The sequence below is a fragment of the Pongo pygmaeus genome, chromosome 16 (assembly GCF_028885625.2).
Source record: "Pongo pygmaeus isolate AG05252 chromosome 16, NHGRI_mPonPyg2-v2.0_pri, whole genome shotgun sequence".
Lineage (NCBI taxonomy): Eukaryota > Metazoa > Chordata > Mammalia > Primates > Hominidae > Pongo > Pongo pygmaeus.
Genome location: NC_072389.2, coordinates 88915374 through 88931389, shown reverse-complemented (window position 1 = coordinate 88931389; position 16016 = coordinate 88915374). Strand labels below are relative to the sequence as shown.

The following is a 16016-nucleotide window of genomic DNA, read 5'->3' as shown; positions in this document are numbered from 1 at the left end:
GAGCTAGGCAGAGTGCTGGAGGTGGGCTGGGAGAAGGATTAAAGTCTTGCAGAGCGTCAGTGGCTGATGCAGGATGGAGATTAGAGCATAGAGGGCAGGTAGAGGAATCTGTTGCTCAGTCCTCTATCTCCCAGCTCAGGGGGAGACTCTGCACACTCTCCATCCTTGAGGCTGCTGCTCAGTGACCTACCCTTGGTGGGCTTAATTCCAGAGCTGGGACTGGGGTGAAGGTCAGGGCTGTGACCCACCAGACCCCTGTGGGCAGGAAGCCACACTGGTCATTGGGGCAGGAGTGGGATGAGACCAATTTCTTACTGAAAATGTCAACATTCAATCATATTTTCAAGTTACTTTAAAAGTGAGTGAGTGCATTACTAGTCATTGTGGGGAGCAGGGATGGGCTGGGAAATAATTCTATATTTGCATTGTAGAGCCCAAACATTTGGGCCTGGTTGCTAATAGGGGCTAAAACATCATTAAGTCACTTTCTGCCTTCCCCCTTCCCTTGATGGATTTTGAGAGGGTCTATAATTTATAGCTCCTTTTAATCCAGAAGTCAATAATCCAACAGGTTTTCATATGAGAACTTCAGAGGAACTAATTGAGAGGGCCATAAAGGATAAAAGCGGGTGTCTGGAAAATACCAAGCTATGCATTTTATAATTAAAGAGTGGTTAATGCCTTCTCGAGGTTCCACAGATACTTTATATTTAACATAATAACAATATAAAAGCTGGGAAAAGGGGAAAACAAGCCCCTTTAGTCTTTTCAAAAGGTCTAAAGCAGATCTGAAAAGTGTGTGGCATGCTGTGGAAATTTCATCGTAGGACATAGTGTTCCAGAAAGCCTCAGTGACTAGCATATGAAAACACTCTGTGTTGCCCCCACTGTGTATTTCTTTTAGGAGAAAGGAATAATTTGAGACTATAACAAGCCAATAATAGCACCCACTTTCCTCTACTAAAGGCACAGAAAATAGGCGCTGGGACTAAACTAGGTATATCTGTTGAATGAACCTCAGGAATTTAATCAGCTAGAGACTGTTAACCCACCACCCAAATCCTGATTCTCTTTCCTCTTTTTTCTTTTCTTTTTTATGAGATTGGGTCTTGTTCTGTCACCCAGGCTGGAGTGCAGAGGCATGATCACAGCTCACTGCAGCCTCAACCTCCCCACCCACACTTATGTGATCCTCCTGCCTCAGCCCCCGCCCCCCACCCCAAGTAGCTGGGACTATAGGCATTAGGCATGCACCACCACCCCTAGATAATTTTTTTTTCCTCTGTATTTTGTAGAAATGAGGTTTTGCTATGTTGACCAGGTTGGCCTCAAACTCCTGGGCTCAAGCGATCTACTCTCCTTGGCCTCCCAAAGTGTTGGGATATTACAGGTGTGAGCCACTGTGCCTGGCCAATCCTCTTTTTTCTTAATGCTGAACATGCTTCTCGGGCACTGGGGAAAGGATAAAACCAATCAAATACTATCAAACTTTAAAAAAATCCCCTGATCCTTCAGCATATGACAAAACATTAAGATCAATTAAGAACAAAGTCTCTAGAGTCAGACTGCTTTGGGTTTGAATTTGATTTGTCAGTTCTGCCATTTAATTTGCTGTTTTACTTTGGACAAGTTACTTTACTTCCCTGTCCCTTAATTTTCTCATCTGTGAAATGGAGATTTGGATGGTATCTACCTTATGTAGGCGTTGCAAGGACTTGAAGCAGATAATTCATATGTCTCCCTGCACGGGGCCTGGTACATATAAGCATTTAATTTAGCTATTGTTATTACTAAGAATGTTGTTTGCAAACACTCAATTCAAAGAATCTCAGATATGCTTATGCTAAAGGAAAGGAAGAAGTTTATTCTTACTTTACATTAGGAGATCTCATGCAATATTTTCAATTAATTTTTTATTGAGCTGTAACATATGTAAGTAAAACGCACACATATCTGAAGTATAGAGCTTGATGAATTTTTAAGTATTTTTACACCTGTGTAGTTGCTACCTAGATCAAGAAAATGAACATTTCTAGCACCCTAGGAGGCTCCTTGAACCTCTTTCCAATCAATATCCCGCATTCAAGAAGTAACCACCATTCAGAGTTTTATCAGTATTACAGATTCATTTTGCCTGCTTTTAATTTTATTTTTGATTTTATATAAATGGAATCATACACCACATACTCGTTTGTGTCTGGCTTCTTTCACACATCATTATGTCTGAGAGATTCAACCCAGTTGCTGGATCCAACATAATATAGGGTTTAATGTCTAGCAGCCAGTTGTACTCTTTGGAACAAATTGTCTCATGTTGGAACAAATTGCAGCATACTGGGTGGCATGCAGCATTGCTCTTGAACAGAAATTCCCAGGTTGTCCCTAAAAGGTTTTCAGAGCAGTCTCTCCAAAGATTTCATACCTGGGGAAATGGTGGGGACAGTTTTCCAGTGTAGCCTTTGTTATATGCCAGCAGCCACCGGCATTCCACAGCCAGAAATACGTACAGGGTCTGTGTGAGTGGCTGCCAGGGCAGAACCTGTGTCAGGTGGCATGGGTACCTACTTGTGGAATCTCCATATATATATGCCAGGGGTGCTGTCCTGCTGTCACAGTGGCCTGAAGCCAGAGTGACAAAGTACTTATGCAATTGAGGCTGCAGCCTAGTTTCTAATGCTGTTGGGTCAGATGTGGGTTTACTAGGATCTTCTTACCTATAAAGTACTCATTTGATAAAATGGGACGCAAATGGATGGTGTGTAGATATTTGCTGTCTTGGACGAACCTCACAGGACTTTTTAAAGTATTTTATCCTGGCCACATTTCATGAAGACCTTCAGGTCATTCTTCAAATGTCTCCTGGGTTAGATGCCTGGAAAACTAATAACCCTGAGGCCAGTAATGCATAGCTGTGATGTAGGCTGCATTTAATGGGAGGCTTTTATGCCATACGGAGGGCCGCGGCAGCTTCTAGTGAAGAAGGCGGTCTGAAGCCAACTGAGTAACAATGTGGTTTAGTGCAAACAGGTCTAGTCAGGCAGCCTGGTCTTGCTTCTACCACTAATCAGCTTATAATTTAACAGAACTATTTCACGTTTTGGACTTTGGATTCTTTATTTCTTTTAAAAAACAAAGTGACTGGATTTCATGATCTGAACTCTTTCCACTCTAAAATAGTCTGAAACTACAAATAGAATATTCCACGTTGCAGAGTGTTAATGGGATCATTCTGATTATTGAGGCAGTCTTGCCAGCAATTCGGTAAACTATTACTTAGAGAATTATACAGTTTTACAGCTGGTGGAGACTTTGACCCAAATGCCTCATTCTACAAGTCAAGAAAACAGAGACACCAAATGTACAAATGACTTACTCAAGGACACCCGTGGTTATTTGAAAAACTAAGACCATTACACTCTAAACCCAAGGCTCTCCTGCTCTGAGATATATCCAGGAGCTTCTCTCAGAAGAACCACCTAGAAAATTATCTCCTCTCCTAAAAATCCTGATTCCACTGTTTACAGTTAGTAGAGCTTTGGGGATCTTAATAGACCCCAGAGATTAAGATTAAGATGAATGGATGCCTTATCAGCTCATTCTCATCTCCTTCAGGAATTTGGAATTAGCTATGTGGAGAGCATTCATAAGCATATTTATTCCTTTCCAGTTTTTAATAGAAACCATAATTTTTTTTGAAGCTTGAGTGAAACATTAACTGAAATTAAAATGGCACTGACTTTCTATTGGATGGGCACATTCTTAGAATGAAGGTGTTCTAGCACTTGGTTGCATCAGGTACATGAAGTAGCTAGAATGTATTAGTTTGGGACGACTGGCTAAGAAGGCTGTGGTTTCAGTTACTAGCCAGCCTGTCTCTGGGGTAGATTCTTTGGTCATTCCTCATAGTGGTTTTGGAGTTTTGTCCTACAGAGGACCTGTTCATAGGCAAACAGCTGGATATTGGTCAGCTGCACATGGTTCTTTTCATCATTGAGTAAGTCAGTTTTTGGAGATCTGCTCTTTCTCTGCCTAGATCACCTTCTGGGAAAGGGGGATAGTGTGGTTGTTTTCCATCCTTACCTTGCTTCAACTCACTGAAGATTTAAACTTGGAGCTTTATTATGGACACCGATTTAAAAGCCTGTGACAAGCACAGTGTTTCTCAGTTAGAGGTCATTTATTTTTTAAGGAGTTAGGAAAAGTTGTCTTTTGCATAAATATTCTTTTATTTCTCTTTATTTTTAGCATTTGTTAGGCATGGCGGAAGGTGGAAGGTGTGTCCTCCCAGACTGGGTGGATTTGCTGTAATGTGCTTCCTCCTCACTGGCAGCCATCGTAGGATAAAGGACATTAAGCCCGAGCAGTAGGTGACTTAGAAATTGGGCCTCATGCACACTTTCCTATGTTTTATGAATTCTTTATGTGTGTACCTGTTAGTATTAATATAGGGTATTAAAATAATGCTGACCTTGCCACTTTTAGTCTACTAGGCACCAAAAGGCAGGAAAAAAGGTTAATACCTTGGATTCCAAGCATGTAGGACAAGTAGTGGGTTCTGATTTTCCTAAAATTAACCAAGGATAATCCCACTAATGCAAGCTTGAAGCCATTTAGAGGAGAACTACCTTGATCTCATGTTGGAGAGGTCCTTTTATACCTATTTATACCAGGCCATCCCTTCTCCCTTATAAACTTCCTGCTCCGCTGCCCTTGACTAATTTAGCATTTGCTGTGTCTCTTCCTGACCAGATTTAAGAGGATTCGAGATTTTTTTCCAGACTTAAAAATGCTTTTGCGTGTACTCTAATCTACCATTGCTTTCAGTGACCACTTGGTTTTCAAATTCTTACTGTCTCTTGCTGCTTTCTGCTACTCATTTTTAACCTTTAAAATCTAACTTCTTTTATGTCCTCCAACCTCCCTCCCCCCACCACCTTCAACAGGAATCCTTTTTAAGAATTTCAGTTACTTTCTTAAAGTCACACCTATATTCTGGTATGAATCAGCCTATATTTGTAAAAGTCTGTGTTGGTACAATTCCATGTTTGTAAAGTCCTAAGGCCTTAATGACATCATAGGTGAAGTCATAGTTGACTCTTCTCTTTCCTTCCTGGGATGTCATTGGCTGCCTATTTGTATGATTCCTTGTTTCAGTATGCCTCTCTAAATTGTATTTTCTTTACCGTTTCCATCCCCAGGGAGGCACAGGGCTGGATGTGCAGCCTTGGTAGCATCTGGAATTGTATTAATAGCATGTCAGAGTTGAAAGAAAGTATAGGATTCTGGCTTTTCAGGTGAGGAATCTGAGCCCCGGAGAGGAACAGTGTCTTGTCCAAGATCACACAGCCAGGCAGTAGCAAAGCCAAGTGCCCGTTCTTTGCCCTTAAGCTCAGTTAAGACATTTTTACATCTAATCTGTGGGCAGGAAAAGTATGAGAGAAATGTTTGAATGAATTTTTAATACTAATAATAACAATAATATATTAATAATGAAGTCTTTGTGTAGTCTTATTTCTAAACTTCTTTTAAATGCCTTTTTTCTTATACTATTATGATAAACATAATTTTCCTTTTCCTCGTTTAACTATTGATTTATGCATTCTTTCTAAAGAGGAGAAATCTATTTGCTGTGAGTACATCTTTCTCAAAGTAACTTCTTCCGAACTTTTCATGAATATCTTGGCCAGGAGTTTCAATGTGGTTAAACTATTGGCAGCCCTCAGAAATATCACTTGACGTTTCCAAGTTATTTATGTAATCGTTTTTAGTTGGAAAGTATATACCAACTTCTGAAACTTCTGGTAAAAGAAGACGGACATAGCCCATGGGTCTACTGGGTATTTTCATCTTCTTCACTGATCAAAATGAGCAACTTATATGTTCTCCACATAGGAGAGTTTCTGTGTTGTTTCTGGCCTGTGTGTATAATATTTTTAAGCAGCAAGCCATTTGAGTTTGAATAGTTCATTCCTTTGTTAGTGAGTAATCTCAGTCAAATGTAGTTATGCTGCTTAAATATTCCAAGATTTAGCGATCTAACAAGAAAGCAAGCTCATGGTCTGTTAAGAGAAGACAAGAACAAATTAATTGGAATAACTTGTACTGTGTTCCCAGTTCATGCGTGTAGCAAATGCATGAATATTGCACATGCAACTGTACATGCTGTTCTGATTGACTGTGTCACACATGAACTCTGAATTTCATTATCATTGAGCTTTTTCACAAATCATAAAAGCATAAAAGAACTGTGTGAGTAGAGATTTAATATCTAGCTTTTGAAGGACGCAGACATTTTCCTCTTTCAGTGTCATCTTCCTAGACTCATATTTGGGGTACTGGGTGATTTTTATCACTTATACCGTACGGGTTAAGGGGTGGGTATAGGGTGGGGATGTTCAAGACAGACCCAAATGGATGTTTCCTTAAAAGTCCCTCACTACACTTAAGAACACTGAGAGACAAGTTCTGTTCTGACAGGGCCCTTGCTGCTTACCGTCAGATCATCCTTTCTCTTTGAGATCAGATCAGTCCCTACTCACAGATCCTCAAAGCCTTCAAGTGCTTTGAGACAAGGTTGTTTTGAGCAACTCAGTTCTGTCACTCACAATCCCTGGATGAAAGAAAGCAAGTAGACTTTCCTCTCCACCATCTCCTCTCTTCAGTGGCCCTTTATGCCTTGCTTTTCTGTTCTTCCTCCTGTTTTATCCTTTGTTTATTGATTCCCCCTTCCCAGTGCTTTCTGTCATCCCCTCATGGTCAACAGGACCCCAAGTCCTGACTTCCAACTTTCTGCTGCAACTGAAAACTGGCCTTGGCCAGGCTCACTGCCTTCCTTGCAGGCCTCACCAGTGGAGGCTGCTCATACCTCACACCCCAAGCACTACATGGCTAAGGTGGGGGGTTGACCTTCTTTGAGTCCCTACTGCTACTTCCTGGCTAGTGCTCTTCCCTCATCTCAGTGCTCCTCCTTTTTGGAGGCTCATGTCATCTGTCTAAACCACTGATCAGAGCATTCACCAAAACCTTTATGACCTGATAATGATTTACTTCCTTCCAAGGTCCTGCCATGATCTGGGGAGTGTTCAAGAATTAACACTTGGAGCAATTTCTGTTGAGCCTCCTGTCCCTGGGGTCAGCAATGATAGCTCAGGGCAGTGACTGATGGCCCTTAAAATTGCCTGTTCCAAGAAACCATTTCAATTACATTTGTCATTCTGCAAGCTTCAATCTAACCCTGTCATTTCTGGATCTCTCTGGCTCCAGTGACCTTCACAGACCTTCCACTTCGGTCACCCATTCTAATTGTCCAAACTGGACCATGTTCAAACTACTCTGCCTTAGAAATATTAAATCCTGCAGCCTCTCTCTAATCTCAGACCCTTCTCCTTCACCTCCTCCTATGCATGCTCCTACTACATGCATTCCTTTTGATCTCTAAGAGACATCTAATTCTCTTATCTCTCTACTTCTCCCAGGTGATCAGCCACCTTTCAGCATCTCTAGGTTTCCTACCTGTGTGGCCTCTCCTATCAGTGTCATCCTTCACCTTCTATGCATGATTTTCCTGGCCCACTAGCCTAGTGGAACTTTCTGTTGGGTTCTCTACAACTTGGTGTCTTTCCCTGTCTTATACTCAGATGTCCTTCTGAGCTCTGCTAAAGAAGATCAATCAGCCATGAAATACAGCCTCATGTAGTGGGGGAACCCTCAATGTCACCTTTGGTCATCTCTAATTCTTTATTTTGACCGCATTCATCAACCCCCTTTTACTAAACATCTCTGGTACTGAATGTGTGTTTTTCTTAAATGAGTGCCAGATTTCTGTTCTGTTGTAGTCTGTCCTCCTCAGGCATAGTGAAGGGAGTAGATTTTATTGGCGTTTGTGATCTTGAGAAAATGCAGGAAACTGGGCTTGCAGGTTTGCTATAAGAATGGGGAGTAATGGCAGGTGGAGGACTGAATGGGAACATCTTTTTTTTTTCTCTCTCTTATTACAGCATAAAACAAAGACAGCTACAAAACAAAGGTAAGTTAATTTTCTGGCCAGCAAAGAAGGGCCATGCCAGGCAAGAAAAGACTTCGCCGATTCTCTGCAAGCTGAATTTTGAAGGACCGGATGTAGAAGCGTAATGGAATTTATTCCCTATCACAAGGGATTTGAGGCATTATGTTTTGATTGGCTTATTTGGAAATGTTTCCTTTTGTTTGGCCAATTCTAGCCTACGTCAAAAAAGTGTAGGCGCAGTTTGCAAAGAGGTTCCTGGTGGGTAAAGGCTCTATGGGGCTTGAGTCTCTCAGTGGACACCTTTGTCTGCTCATGCTTGGAGTTTTAACACTCTGGAGTGTATTTCTTGGTTCTGGACTTTGGGGAGCTGAGACATGTTGAGGGCTCTTCCAGATGATCGGGAAAATGGCACTGACATATGGATACCTGAGGCCAGGCAGATAAATATCTTGAAAGTATCTGTTGTGTTATTCTCTGTGTTTAGTTACCTTTGGTAATACTCTTAATCTGCTTTTTATGTACACCTTTTTAGGGTGGCCAACTGTCCTGGCTTTCCTGGCACTTAAACAGTCCCAATTTCCACCCCACCTTCCAGCTTGGACTTTAATGTCCACTCTTGGGCTGGAGTTCTCCAACAAAACTGGTAGCCTGAGATCAGGATCCTGCTAGCTGTTGTGCTTGGTGGGACATCCCAAGGGCAAGTGGGGGCACAGGTGTATAGCTGTTAGGGATGCCCACTGGAATACTCTGTCTGCGTTGCTGTCCAGCACATTTCTAGGCGAGGTGTTATTGATGAAGCTTGTATGTTTCCTTTCCCTTCATGTAGCTCTTCAACTGCAGCCTTTGCATAAATTGTCCTGTTTGCTTGGAACATCCCCTCTGCTTTGTATACACTGTTCCTCCCCCTGCCATCCCTGTCTAAGCCTTGTATATCTGTCAGCTCAGTTGTTACTTCCTCAAAGAAGTAAGGCCACCTTCACTTACACTTGCAGGTGAGATTAGGTCCACCTGCTTGCTTCCTAGGCCTCCTGCTTTCCTTTCTTTTTCTCTCTTCCTTCCTTCCTTCCCTCCCTCTCTCTTTCTCTCTTTTTCTTTCTCTCCTTCTTTTCCTTCCTTCCTTCCTTTCTTACTTTCTTTTCTTTCTTTCTTTTCTTTCTTTTTTCTTTCTCTCTCTCTCTCTCTCTCTCTCTTTCTCTCTCTCTCCCCCCCCCATCCGTCCTTCCTTCCTTCCTTCTCTTTCTCTCTCTCTCTTTCCTTCCTTCCATCCTTCCCATCTGTCCGTCCATCCGTCCGTGCTTCCTTCCTTCCTTCTTTCCTTTCTCATCCTGGAATTTTTTTTTTTTCTTATAGCATTTTGACCTCCTGGCCCACTGTAACCTTCATGGGTTGCAGTGGGAGGGAGGAGGGAGTGAGGAGGGAAGAGAAGGTGGGTGTGGTCAAACAGTGCACTCAGTTTGGATTTCTCATGCTAGTCTGGGTGACTTACTTATCCAAACAACAAACCCTGTGGGGATGCTGCATCATGAACTGTTTCAAGAAAACACAGTGCAGTATGTGAGGCTTGGAGCAATTTCTGCTGAGCCTCTTGTCACTGGGGTCAGCAGTGATAGCTCAGGACAGTGACTGATAGCCCTTAATATTGCCTCTTCCAGGAAACCATTTCAATTACGTTCATCATTCTGCACGTGCACACATGCATGATTACTTCGGACAGGTTTCTGTTTCTAAAAGCTAATAATACATGGCTACATACGTGAATACATTTGGATTATGTGGAAATTAACATATATAACATACACCTCCCTTCCCAGAGCTGGATTGAACGATTGGGTACTTTCTCCAAGTCTTCTCTCATCCCCTTTGAGATTCTCTTGTTAATTCCTTCTCCTCTGCACCCAGCACTGCACATTTCCTCCTCTGTCTTTTCCACCAGGCTTTGAGCCCCTAGGGGCAGGGACTATGTCTTCTCATCACTGTAGCTCCAGATTGTACTCTGCAGCTTGGCACATAGTAAATGCACAACGAGCATATGTTTGTTGAAGATTATATCCCTTGTCACAAACCTTACATGGGTCCTTGTTTCCTCCTCTGAAATAGGCCAACTGCTGACCGGTATTAAAGCCCCTGCACAGCTTGGCCCCGGGTTACCTGTCTTCCCTTATCCCCCATTTCTCTCTGTGTGCCCTGTGCTCTGGCCAGACTGGACTCCATGCCTTCCCTCTTCTGATATTTTCCTGTGCCAAGGGCGTGCAAAGCTCTTTATTGAATGTCTGTGTTTTCTGCGATGTCCAGCTTAGTGCCATCTCTTCCAGGTAGTTTTCAGTGAAGTCCTCAGCCTAACAGCGTTTCTTCCTGCTCTTTGAAATAGTCACTCATGTTTGCTTATGGCCCTAAGGATTCATCTGGGTTTGTAATTATTGACATGGATGTCTTATCCTGTTGGAGTCAGAACAATCTAGAGCAAGTCTTCATGACTTTTCTGCAATTCCCATGGACGTGGAATAGCTAGATCTACTTCCAGGAGTGACAAGACTTGAAGAAATTCTAATTGAATTTTTATTTCTGAGTTTGCTTTAAGAAATAAAATAAATTCTTAGGCCGGGCACGGTGGCTCATGCCTGTAATCTCAGCACTTTGGGAGGCCAAGGTGGGAGGTTCACCTGAGGTCAGGAGTTTGAGACCAGCCTGGCCAACATAGTGAAACCCTGTCTCTACTAAAAACACACACACACACACACACACACAAATTAGCTAGGCATGGTGGCAGGCGCCTGTAATCGCAGCTACTCAGGAGGTTGAGGTAGAATTACTTGAACATGGGAGGCGGAGGTTTGCAGTGAGCCGAGAGCGTGCCATTGCATTCCAGCCTGGGCAACAAGAGCAAAACTCCGTCTCAAAAAAAAAAAAAAAAAAAAAAAAAAAAAGAAAAGAAAGAAAGAAAATAAATTCTTAAAAAAGTTAATTATTCTTTGTGATAATAAAGAGCCTATCTTTATTTCTTCTCTCTGTGTGTGTGTGTGTTGTGTGTGTGTTTGTAATTATTTCTATTTTTCACTCTGTTCCTACAACTATGAGGAAGTAATAGTCTGTCTTCCAAATACTGTTAGTCCAAAGGCTTGTTTGGAGAATCAGACTGTTCTTTGTTTTGGACCCTGGCTGCTTGCTTCCAATTCTCAACTCTTTCCACGTGGCAGACCACCAACAAGGAATAATATTCCTAGTCCATTTGGATGAATCCTTCTCTTAATCCCTTCCCTCTGGGATTTAATGCTAACAGTGTTTTTAAAATTTACATTTCAAAATGATTGAGTAAATTTTTCTCTATAATTGGGAAAAGGCAAGATTTTTAACTAAGAATTTTGCTTTTGCATTAGGTTTACACTGCATTAATAAGACATACATTTATCAAATAGAGCTATGATATACTGTAAATATACATTAAATAAAGCTATGCTCTATTTAAAAACCTAATTCTGAACACATGGTTCTCATGAAAAATTATAATACCTTGAGTGGAGATTATCAACTCATCTGAGCTGATAATAGCAGTAGTTTAAAGGAGTAGTCATTCATTCCATCAATCCCTCAACAAATGTTGATTGACTCTCTGTAATGTGGCATCATGCTGGGTGTATGATACTGTGATGTGACATAGAATTGTATCCAAAGTAATTCCTGCAATTTCAATCTTGAAACTAAAGAAGAGGAGCTTTTTCTTTTTGAAGGCTAAGATTACAGTTGCCCTTTATTAAGCAACCTGCATGTATAAGAACTGTATGAGATATGCCATGTGCCTTATAATTACAGTTTACTCTTCTGCTCCTCTGTGTTTGCTTCAGCAGCACATATATTAAAATTAACAATACAGAGAAGATTAGCATGGCCTCTGTACAAGGATGGTATGAAATTTGTGATGAGTTTTAAAAAAGGCCAGTTAGTTGTAAGGGAAGGGAGAAAAGAAGGTGAGGGAGAAGCGACAGAAGCTAAGCTTCTCTGTATATACCTATCTTATACATTTACCTTTGGGATCATGCAACTATTTTATATATTTGTAAAGTAAAATTAGATTTTAAAAGAACAATCCCTAAGAATAAAAAATAAAATAATAAAAGCAAAAAAACCTATGATTCCCATTGGTGGTGGTAACCACATAGAGAAGAATTATTCTAATTGACTTTAATACACATGAATTTCACTGAAGGTCAGTATATCCAAGGATAAAATAACTAAAAATGAGATTTAAAACTTTTTGCAGTGACCTTATTGTTGATGGTAGCATTGGATTTGCTGTTATGAGACTGCTGTGTAGGTGATGTGAGACAAAGCAAATGAACAATACAAATGTGATCATTTGGTTTTTTATTCTGGTAATCTTGTAAATCCATATTCTTGATATGGGAAAAAGGAGACAGGGAAAAAAGATAGAAGAAATTAAGTGAAAACTCTATAGTCCTGAAATTGAATTGTAAGTATCTGTAAAAACTCCTGAGGTCTTTTATCTTAAACAAAACAAAACCAGGACATATTTTGCAGATCCCTTCACTGAAAAGACATAATAACAATGAGCAAATGGCCAACTTAATAGCAATGATCTAGCTAGCGCCCAGGTCATGGTCTTTCAACACCATGTCCCATTTAAAAGGAACCAGGATTCCATGGCAAAATTACTTATTCTGGGTCTGGAGGTAAAAATATGCAAAATTAGCCTGGAACATTATGTAGTTAACAGGTAGCAAGGAAGCTGTCAAGACTACTAGAGTCTCATCAGAAGGACTCAGGAATCAGCTTGTCAACAGTTTTATGAGCAGAAATTGGGACAATTTGAGGCCAGGTGTGGTGGCTCACACCTGCAATCCCAGAATTTTGAAATGCTGAGGCGGGCAGATCACTTGAGTTCAGGAGTTTGAGACCAGCCTGGCCAACATGGTGAAACCTCATCTCTACTAAAAATACAAAAATTAGCCAGGTGTGGTGGTGCGTGACTATATAATCCCAGCTACACAAGAATTGCTTGAACCCGGGAGGCAGAGGTTGCCGCGAGCTGAGATCCTGCCACTGCATTCTAGCCTGGGTGACAGAGTGAGACTCTGTCTCAAAAAAAAAAAAAGTTGGGACAAAATTTGAGCATCAATAAAAGCAAAAACTGCAAAGGACTTAAGCATGTCAACTATGTTTATATCCCTAAGTTAATAATAATACTAAAATGCATTAGTCAGTGTTGGCGGGTGCTCAGGAATCAACTCATTACATTGAAAACAAATAGAAGGAAAAAACCCAAATATTCATTCTGCCTTTTCTATATGAACGATATCACTGGATAACCAAACAGTAGATGAGGAGAATTTGTCTTTACAGAAATATTTCAGTCAATAAATAAAGAAGGGATGATAGAATGAGAATGTCATCATTTTGCAACCCTAATGAACTGATATATGCATTGAATATCCAAGCCAATAAAGTCGCAAAAAGAGAGACAGCCAAACAGTATACATCTCTTGATGGAAGAGTCCGGTACTACCCGTGTAGGATTCTTGCCTTCTATGGTGCTTCTCGACCTCCCCAAAATTGAGGCTCTAAATCTAACTACCCATTTATGAGAATTACAGTGTACAAGGAAACACATTAAACTAAATAATGGGTTTGCAACCACCAAAATCCAGACAGTGGGAAACTTTACAGGACAAACAATTCAGTTTCTTCAACAAATAAATTGCAAAGGAAAAAGAAAACTAGATACAGAACCAAAAAGATTAAGTGAGACTTAAAAGATATATCCACCAATTGCAATGCGTGGCCCTTGTTTGGATCTTTGTTTAAATGAACAAATAAACAGACAAAAAACCTACGACAACACTATTTATGACATTTATAAGAAAATTGGAAAATTACTATTTTGTTGTCAACTCCTAATTTCTAAGGCATGAAAATGGTATTGTGAATATGCTAAAAAGTATATTTTATGAATTCATATGAAAATATTTACTGATTAAGTGATGTTTTTTATAATGGGAGTGGGTGAGTAGTAGAATAAGATTGGACTTGGGTTGCTGATTGTGGGGCTGGCCTATGGGTACTTGGGGTTCATTAGACTTTTCTGTCTATCTTTATGTATGTTTGAAATCTTGCATAGTAAAAGGTAAAAGATAAAAGTAACAACAACAAAACAGCATCAACAAATCAAAAATGAAACTCAACTTTGCAGTGAATTGGATAGCATCATTCCATATTATTAGTAAGGAAGTTGTGGCTTGGAGGAGCTAACAGCCTCACCAGGACACAATCAGTCCATGGCAAAGCCAATTTCATACCTAGGTCTTTTTCAAGAGAAAAAATGTTTGGCCTGGTGCGGTGGCTTATACCTGTAATCCCAGTACTTTGGGAGGCCGAGGCGAGCAGATCACTTGAGGCTAGGAGCTTGAGACCAGCCTGACCAACATGGCAAAACCCCATCTCTACTAAAAATACAAAAATTGCTGGACGTGGTGGCTTATGCCTATAATCCCAGCTACTCAGGAGGCTGAGGCAGGAGAATCACTTGAGTCCGGGAGGCAGAGGTTGCAGTGAGCCGATATCATACCACAGCACTCCAGCCTGGGTGACAGAGAGAGACTCTGTCTCATTTTAAAAAATAAATAAATAAAGAGAGAAAACATGTTCACTTTTTTGCCATACTACATTGCATACCTAAAATTAAATAATGCAACTTCAAAAATATCAAATTCAGTAGAAAAAATTAATTAGCAGACAAGCATTTTACAATTAAACGTTTCTTCCACAGATATTTCTTAAATGTTTGGTCCCTGACCTCATTGCCACATTAAAATAAGATATATAATCATATTCAATTAAGTTCAAACTTATGTGTGCAATAATTTAAAGTTTAATTTATGAGTATTCCATGAGGCTTTGTAAAAGCATCCCCGTGATACTTCACACATTCTGACACCAGAACATATTTGAGAAGTATTGATTTAGTGGTTGGTGACAAAAGGTTTTTAGAATTTTCAGCACACACAAAGGTTAGAATGTGTCAGTGGGCATTACACTCTGAATAGCCATGTTAAGTACTAAAATATTTTAATGACAGAAAGTATGCCCTGCTGTTGGCGGTGAAACTGTGTTACCATTAGCATATTTTACAAGTTGAGTCTATTTTGTGTTCTAACTTGAAGCAGCTTTATTTCCTGCCCCATTACAGGATAGTGCTTTTATAATATAAAATAAATGTCCCCAATTCAACTCATTTTAAGACATGGATTTATAATGCCATGAACTTGGGGCAAACCTTTAAAATGTTTTAAAGCATATTTTTTCTTAGTTTTAAACCTTGAATTATTCCACTCATGGTTTTTATGTTAAAAAATATTTCATTAAACTTGCCAATTTTTATTGTAAAATACTTGAATAAGAAGTCTAAAAAATAAATGCACAAAGCATTTTGTTCTTCTCCGGGTTCAGATGATGAGTATGGGAAATCTTTTTTCTGTGCAGCTTAGTTAGCAATTTTTTATGTTTTTTTTTTTGTTATATTTTATTTAGAAGCAGCGTATATACTTTTTAAGTTAGCAAAATTGGCCCTACCTGGGATTGGAACAGTTTGGCAGAACTATAGGAAGTTACCCTGAAGTTCCATTTTCTCTGCCAGATGTGATTTTGCCACGACTTGGTATCTGTCTGTTAGGCCTAACTCTTGCCACATGGCACAGGAAACCTTATTTTAAACAACCAGAGTTCATCAGCAATCTTATTAAATATCTGGCATGTTTTATCATTCATGAGCATTGATTAGTGTTGGACCTCACAGTCACATTGTCCCATCTGCACACAGGGAGAACTCTGACGCTTCAGACTCAGAAGCCTCTTAGTAAAGGATTTGTGTGAGCAAAGTATCTTTCCCAGAGGGTCTCTGAGAGCCCCTTGTTTAACTCCTACTCAGTTATAATCCAATTCTACATAGATTAACATCTTTAAGGAAGTATAAGCAGTATATCACGGAGCCTAGTACATGTTC

At 40.2% G+C, this 16016-nt stretch overlaps 1 protein-coding gene and 1 pseudogene across 10 annotated transcripts in view; both read left to right on the top strand.

Annotated features, from left to right (window-relative positions):
- Nucleotides 1-16016, top strand: part of ADAMTSL3 (ADAMTS like 3) — a 388887-nt gene that overhangs the window by 50272 nt on the left and 322599 nt on the right. The gene's annotated exons all lie outside the window — the stretch shown is intronic.
- Nucleotides 11832-11927, top strand: LOC129014758 (U6 spliceosomal RNA; annotated as a pseudogene).